Source organism: Cupressus sempervirens, chromosome 5, assembly GCF_028749045.1.
Source record: "Cupressus sempervirens isolate cs-2001-9-10 chromosome 5, ASM2874904v1, whole genome shotgun sequence".
Lineage (NCBI taxonomy): Eukaryota > Viridiplantae > Streptophyta > Pinopsida > Cupressales > Cupressaceae > Cupressus > Cupressus sempervirens.
In genome coordinates, this window is record NC_143122.1 from 844,524,339 (window position 1) to 844,532,811 (window position 8,473).

The following is an 8,473-nucleotide window of genomic DNA, read 5'->3' on the forward strand; positions in this document are numbered from 1 at the left end:
CATGACCCTTGGCGAGAAACAAAAAAAGGTAGTCAACATAATCATGATGCACTACCAAAGAAATCAAAATGCAGAACCATTGTTTTTGATAATTCAAGGAATAACATGAACAGGAAAATCATATCTAATTGGTGCCATTAGTTAATCTCTTCAAAATGCGTCAATGCCATCCCATTCTACACTTCTATTACTTGCACCAATAGGAGTTGCAGCATTCAATGTAGGAGCTTCTACAATTCATTCAAAATTGAAGATACCAATAAGAGATTTTTCTCAACTGGAAGGAGAAAGACTCACAAGTTTTCAAGAAGAAATGTCACTTATAAAATATATTTTGATTGATGAAATGAGCTTCATTGGTCAAAACATGTTGGAAAATATAGATTCACGATTGCACCAAGCATGCCCACAATTTGCACATATAAGCTTTAGAGGTAAAGATTCTATTTTTGCATCATGAATAGCTAACTCATGTGTGAAATATACTATATTTGAATCAAATTTATGAATTAATACATAGTTTTTAAAATAATTATTTTCACCAATTGTATTTTAGGTGTATCTATAATATTTGTGGGAGATTTGGGCTAGTTGCCTCCTGTCGATGATAGAGCAGCATATGACAAAAATGGGGGCACAAAGTTGTTATGGCAAGAATTCAAGATTGTTGGAATAAAATTTTACTTGTAGGTAGTTGTGATAACATGTAAAATGAGTTAAGACTTGACAAAAATCATGGCTATAGTGTTGTTCAAGATCACATGGTTCTTGCAAATGTTAATGGAAGCTTAGGGGCATACCAATTTAGTTGTATTAATCATGAAGGACAAATGGAATCAGTAGGACCTCTGATGGAAATTGTAATATCATAGAAACTAGAATTACACATATTGTAAATAAATATTATTTTCTATGTGTTAAGCTTTACAATCTCAGACAATAGGAGTATTTAACATGCTTTACTTGTAAGTATATGTGCACTCTTGTGAAGAGAAACAAGCATGTATATGACATGTGGAGTCAAGAGGGCATGAAGAGGAAATCAAGAATAGTAGAAAAAACATATTCATAGGCTGGCAACAGTATAATATTTCCAATAATGTCATGCTCTATATGCAATGATTTCATAAAACATATCAATTAATAAAAGGATAGCTCCATTGATGTCTACCACCTACAACACTCAGAAGCCCATGCCAATAGCAGAGTTATATCTTTGTCAAACATACAAGCTCCCACCTACACCTTTACTTTGAATGTCTCAGACTAAATTATTATATGTTTACTCATTTAGCTTAGGATGTAGCAGTATAATAGTTCTAGTGTCATGCTCTATATGCAATGATTTCATAAAACGTATCAGTTGAGAAAAGGACAACTCCATTGATTTCTACCAGCTACAACACTCAAAAGCCCATGCCAATAACATAGTTATATCTTTGTCAAACATACAACCTCAATTATTATATCCTTACTTATTTAGCTTAGGAAATAAATATTCAATTTAAACTAGACTAATCTAACTCCTATAAGGATTATTAAAATTATCTACATTTATTTATCCAAATTACAAAAATTATCAATAATTAGAAATAATTTATGAATAAACAATTTTAAAAAAATTAAACATTTAATGACAAATGAAAATCTATTTTATATTTTATTTTGAGGCAATATAAGACAAGAGGAAACCTATTTTTTAGTTTGGTTGTTGCTCCATTTGTAATTTAAGGTACCCAATGCTACTTTTATCCCTTACCATTGTAAGAATAGGGCCCCAAAATGTGAGAAATTATGAATCTGCAAACAAAAATGTACTCATTGAGTGAGTTGAGAAAATGTCAACATGCATGCAAAAAATTTTGATAGAGGGTTGATGTTGGAAATATTTATTGGCAAAATGCACAAAATCGAATTATAATAGACTCAAAATTTGCCATGTTTGTAAATATTTTGATGTTGTATACTAGGAAAAAAATAATTAAAAAACAAATCTTAAGCAATTCCAAATTGAAATCCATGCAAAAACCTAAGCATGTATATATTTTGTCAAATGCTAAAATGAGTGACAAAATATATTGCATTATTTTCAAAAATATTATCATCATATGAGCATTTATTTACACTTCAAGAGACTACTAGATGGATTGCAAGTTTTGGCGTAAGATATATAGGGATTTCTTTGTAGAGTAAATCATTACTAGAGCCATGCAAAAATACAAAAAATGTAATGAGTTGACAGAATTTACATCGATTTAATTTATTTTTTATTTAGTTCAATGGGTTTGAAAAACTATAAGAAAGTGGCATGGTTACAAAATAGGATACTAAGAAAAATTAAAAGTGAAACACCAAAAACCTCAATCAAAAAGATGGCAGAATAGTTTTTCCTATAATATGTAGAGTTATTAATTTCAGAAACCAAGAATTCTATTTATTCTAATGAGGGATGGATTCATGTTGAATCACTACTCATGAAACATGGGTCTATAAGTTTGACTCAAAAACTACATAGTTAAATCTTGATAGCAATATCACACATCAATAAAATTTATCCTATAGTATGTAGTGCATACATATTTTTAATTTCATTTTTATTAATTATTCTTATTTTCTCATTAGTCCGTATGCATTTTGCTAGGGGTTTTATATTTTATCTATTAAGAATTTTAAAAGAAAACTATTCCAACCAATGAACAAATGGCAGTTTAAAATTATTAACACATTGTAATGTTTTTTTTATTGCCCAGGCTAGAGTGCACTGGAACGATAAAATAGAAAACTGAAATGCAAGGACAATGTAAGATTACTTAATTCTTTTTAAATATGAGATTTAATACTATAGTTACAACTGTCATGGGTGAATACCTTTCCATTTATAGTTCCAGATTGTTCCTAAATTTCTTGTGAATTGTTGTAGACCTTTTGGATCTATTCTAGAGTCTATGATGATTTTTAAATTCCCTGCAAACAAAAATGAAAATTGATTTGATATTTGTTTTTCCTTTTGGGGTCACTATCAAAAGTTATTTGTAATTTTTTGTTGTCATCAAATTTGTGAGTTTTTGACAGATTATTGAAATACAATTTTGTAGATAAATTTGTGCAAGGTTTTCTCCCACTTCCACATTGAGATTGTGTGTTAAGTTGTACAAATATTAGGTTTGTGAAGGATATCTACTGTAGTAGAGCTTAACTCTGGTATGATTTCTCCCATTTCGTAGTGCAGTCTTTAGATTTTATGATAAAGGAGAGGTGATTGCATTGGTTTTTCTATGATTAGAATTCTTAAGTCATTGGTATCTGTTATTTAAATTTGAAAAATGAAGATTTCGTTATTCTATTTATGGTGGCTATTTCTTTCATGCCACTCCAAAATTATTCAACCATAGGATAACTGTTACCCGATGTTGTAGTTTTCCATTTATTTAAACTCTTTTTTCTGTTATTGTCTGTCTCAGTGTCTACAGGTTCGGTGATGTATAGGGTATTTTTTTTTGGTGGCAAGCAAGTTTATATATATTGTGATTTCTCCGTTTAAAAATTTCTCATCTTTTCAAATGTATTGCACTGTATCATATTTGTGAGCTAGAGAAAGATTTTAGATTCGTAATAATCGAGTAAGCATGAATGTATTAGAAGAGTTGATTAAGTGCATAGGTATATGAAACGACCGATGGAGGATTTACTACCTAGTTGGAACATCATGGAGTTTAACATTAACCATCCAATGTGGAGTGCATCATCTAGAATTCATCATAAAGCTTAAAAGGTGTGATACATTGACAATCACTCTTTGTTATTTGTATTTGGATATCTCGCATGGAAGAGAAAATACTCTAGACCAATATGGTGCTCTTGATATTTTAACGCTAATCTTGTTTACTCTTTTAACATTTAAAACACTTATGATACACATATAATACTGAGCACCTCGTCCTTATATGATATAATATAAAATTTCACCTGATATTGCTCACTTAGCAACATTTGAATAAATATCTTTAATCCCTCCCAACTAATATTCCACTCATCTTGCCAAACTGTAATCTTGGGACACCAAATGGGAAGTGTTTTTGATATCACGCGATATGGCATTCTTAGTGGAAATCCTCATGGATATTCTAACAAAGTACAAAACTGAAGTAGAAATTCATGGGCTTCTTGTTTGATATTAAATTTCAGTCTTTTTGAAGGCAGACAGGCATGGTGCAGAAGATGGTGGTTAGCATATAAGTCGAGTAATTTTTATAAAACGTTAAATTCCTCATTAGTTTGTTGTCTCTATTTTACTTACTGATTTTATGGTTCGACATTCCCTAGAAAACACATAGAAGTTGAGCATTTCTTAATGCAGTCGGTCGGGTGATTACATTTTCACATACCAACGAACACATAGGCCTCTCTGTGTTGCGTTAAATTTCATTTTTTTTTTTTACTGATAAGACCTAAGAAATTTTTAGTGATGATGAAACCTTGACGACACGCAAGTTCCATCAAGGTCTTGGTTGAGATATGAAGAGCGTGCAAGAGAAATATTTTTGATGTCATTCGCTACAAAAAATTTCATGGAATGCCTTTGGCCATTATGAATGAAAAACATCAAATAGGTGTAAACTCTCGGAGCTTCTTGTTGTGACGTTCCACTAGTTCAATGTTTTTCGAGGCAAATAGGCATGGTCCACAAATGCTAGATATCATAGACATCCATTTTTTTGTATAGTATTTTAATGCCTCATCAGTTTGTTTTCTCTAAGAGGCATTAATTAAGCCGAGAGGTTTCTACAATGGGAGCACATTTTGTTGTAAACAATCTAATATTTTGAAAAAATTTGACAGGTAGTTGAACAGTTATACCACGTCCTTTATTGAAATTCCATTCGGACTTGACCAGCAATACTTAACACTGACACTTCCCATTCCCTCATTAACCACTTTGTATTTTTGGTTCGAACGGTTTGATAGTTCCAAACACTAAACACGCATCCTACGAGTCCATAATTGCAAATGTCAGGTCCAGTCGAGTCGTCATCAAATAACAGTTTATTGTTGACAGTGTGAAGACACATTTAGACATTTCTAAATATATTTCTTCATCATTCACTCGAGCAAGAAGAAAGCCAATAATCTGTTATGACAAGAAAACCAAATGTCTTGCCTTATGCTCCATTTTTACACGTTACATGTTTTCAATTCTTTGAAGTTGAACCATCACACATCAACATTATATATGGCAAGAGCCTATTTTGTTTTTTATTCAACATTGTATTCAACAACATGATCGATATTTTGATTTCTATTCAACATTGGATTGAGTAACAGGATCAATATTATGATTTCTATTCAACATTGGATTGAGCAACAGGATCATTATTTTGAGTATGTATGTTTATGTGTTTTGATTTCTTCTATTTTTGAAACTTTTATTGTGTTGTTTTCTCTTATTTTCAAAGCTCTATAATTTCCTTAATTTTTCTTAGAAACTTTGATAGAATAGAAATTCTTCTCAATTAGAAACATTGTAGATTTGTATTTCTTCCATTTTAGAAACTTTTATTGTGTAGTTTTTTCCTATTTTGAAATCTGCATAGTTTCCTTAAGTTTTCTTAGAAACTTTGTTATATTAGAAATTTTACTCAATTGCAGATTTCTTTCTATTTCTTTCTCTTCATTCAAAACATTAGATTTTTAGAATTTAGATATTATAGTATGAATTAATCTGACTTCTTCATTAGATTATTTGAATCAATGATTATATTCCTCTATCTATTATTAAAATAACATTACAAAGCTATTTTAAAATAACATTAATAATGGTAATTGTTTGCAATTTTTATAATTATATGTTTTAATTTTTAATTTTTATTAATGAGTAGTAATATTTTTAATAGATAGATCAATTTTAATATATAAAATTTTAGATTATACTATTTTTCATGTTATATTGTTAAAATTTAGATATGCTCTCAAATTATTGATATTAGAAAACCTTTTAAATTTGTTTAGATTTATTTACTATGTGGATTAATAATAATTGTTTGCAATTTTTTATAATTATATGTTTTACAATTTTTAAAATTTATTTAAATAAATAATTTATTCTCGAGAAATATATTAGTCTAAAATTATGATTTAGTTAAGTTAATATTCAAAATATTTTAACAAGCATGAAAAATGTAGTAGTAAATGTGTTAGAGGTTGTAATCTTTCCTTGGTGTGTTTATAAACCAAGGTTAGACCTCCTTTCTTTATTGTTATAATATATTAGGATATAAGCCAAGGTATCCTAATATATTTCTTTTTTGTCCTTTTTCCACTACATCTTATTTTGTCATCTAGTGGAATATGTGAGGACAAATATTTATTGTAATTTGTAATTTAGATTATTCCTCCTTAAGAGGAATCTCACACTTGGCCTCACACACTTATGAATGGCGGCATTCATAGACATGGGAGTTACATTCTAGCTCCTCTCTCTGATCTCTATTTAAGAGATGACCCTCCTCTCTCATTTCTAATGAGGTTTCTTCCTCTTCTTAATTATTTTATGAGCGATTTCTCTCTCTCTCTCTCTCTCTCTCTCTCTCTCTCTCTCTCTCTCTCTCTCTCTCTCTTCTTAGGCTTTCCATGCCTCATTCATAATGTCACAAGGGGTTTTCTTTCCTGATTTTTGCTTATTTCCATATCTCTTTTTCCATTTCTAACATGGTATCAGAGCAGTTTAATCTTTGTTTTGAGTGTTTGCATGAAGGTAGGATTCTCAGAGACTCTTGAGAGAGATTTCACTAATTTCTTCTTTAATCTTTTTAAGATGGAAGAAATTGAATTTTTTTTGGATTTGGCTAGTTTACCCCCAAACCTGATTAACTTTTGTTTGTTCTAATTTGTGCAGGTTTTGATATATTGTTGATAAAAAAATTATAATTTATTCTTCTTTTAACAAGTAGCATTATAATTCTTATTTTAAATAGTATTTTTTATTATATAGTGTGCAATTTATTTTAAAATTAAAATTTATTATCTCTATAATTTTTTTTTGTATATATTTTACTATGAGGGTGGAATTTGTGGTTGCAGTACATTGGAGGACATATTTCTTTTTCCATTTCTAACATAAAGAAATAGAAATAGAAATCCTTATCTGGACATATTATGAAAATTTCTATGGTCATTTTCAAATTCTTCCCTGCATGTGTTTAGAGGGTACACCCAAGACTGCTTGGCATATTCTTGTCCATGTAATCTTCATTCTGCTTTTCCTTGTCCAAGTTGTGGCTGTCCTATTTTCTTTGTCATCTTTTGTGGGCTCAATAGCAAGCTCCACAGCCTTCTCCATGTCTACCTTAGTCTCTTCCACGGCTGTGACCATGGGCTCTTCCTTCAACTCTATTTTTATGGTAGTGGTAGGTTCCTCCGCCTTGACCGCCTGCTTCGGCTTCGCCGCAGCCTTTTTGGAGTCGGTGAAGTTGTGTTCTTCTTTTCTGCACGAGGTGGCATGGCTACTATTTTCTTCTTTCTTCCTTCTGTATCCACTCAGGGTTTTGGTTGTCCTTATAGGGTTTCTAGAGGATTTTCCCGATTCTTCATCTTGATTTTCTTTTATGTCATCCACATTACCATCTATGTTTTTTGTCTCTTCTTTTGTAGACTCTTTCATATCCTCTTCGTGTTCACATGTCATGAACGGTGTCGCCAAGCGAACGGAATTGGGATTTCTTTTTGGTTGAGTGTGAACGGATTTTAAGCATTTGCGCATCAGATTCTCAACTTACAAGCTTCGCCGCTCATTTCTCTAGGCTTCCTTCGAAGTGGGGTATTTTTTGTTCTTTGATGTTTCTCAGGCTTCCTTGCAATCGGGTTTTTGGCAAAGCCACAAGGGACTATAAGTGGTATTTGGATCCTTTTGTGCTCTCTATTGAGCTTTTGAATTAGAGAGCCTAGAAATTAGGTTTAGTTTTATTTTTGGGTTTTCTGGGCTTCAACTGTAGGAGCAAACTAAATGTAAGTTTTGATTGATTCTTGGAAGGAAAAGTTGGTTTCTGGATTTGATCGACTACAGTTTGTGGTCAAATTTATGGGCTTTTGTTTCTTTGTTTGGTTGTTTCATTGAATAACTTTTTGTTTCTTGAAATTTTTGGGCTACACGAATATTTTGGTTTTGACATCATCCAATTTGGCCTTCAGACGGTCTGACTGTTCTGGTGCACAATCAGGTTTCTATATTTGGTACTTTTTTCTTTTGCAGTTTCGACTGTTGGATTCGACGGTCTTTATTCTTGTCTTTGCTTGTGGGAATATTTCAGTGGGAAGGGAATTTTGATTTTTTCGCCCTCCCAATTGGCTAGACAGGTTGTTTTCTTTAAATAGATTGACCATTTTGGTCTGTTATTGGAGTTATAGAAGAAGCCTTAACATTGATGAGTTTGAGAGAGACCATCGGGAAATTTGGTATTTAGTTTGGTTCAACAGTTCA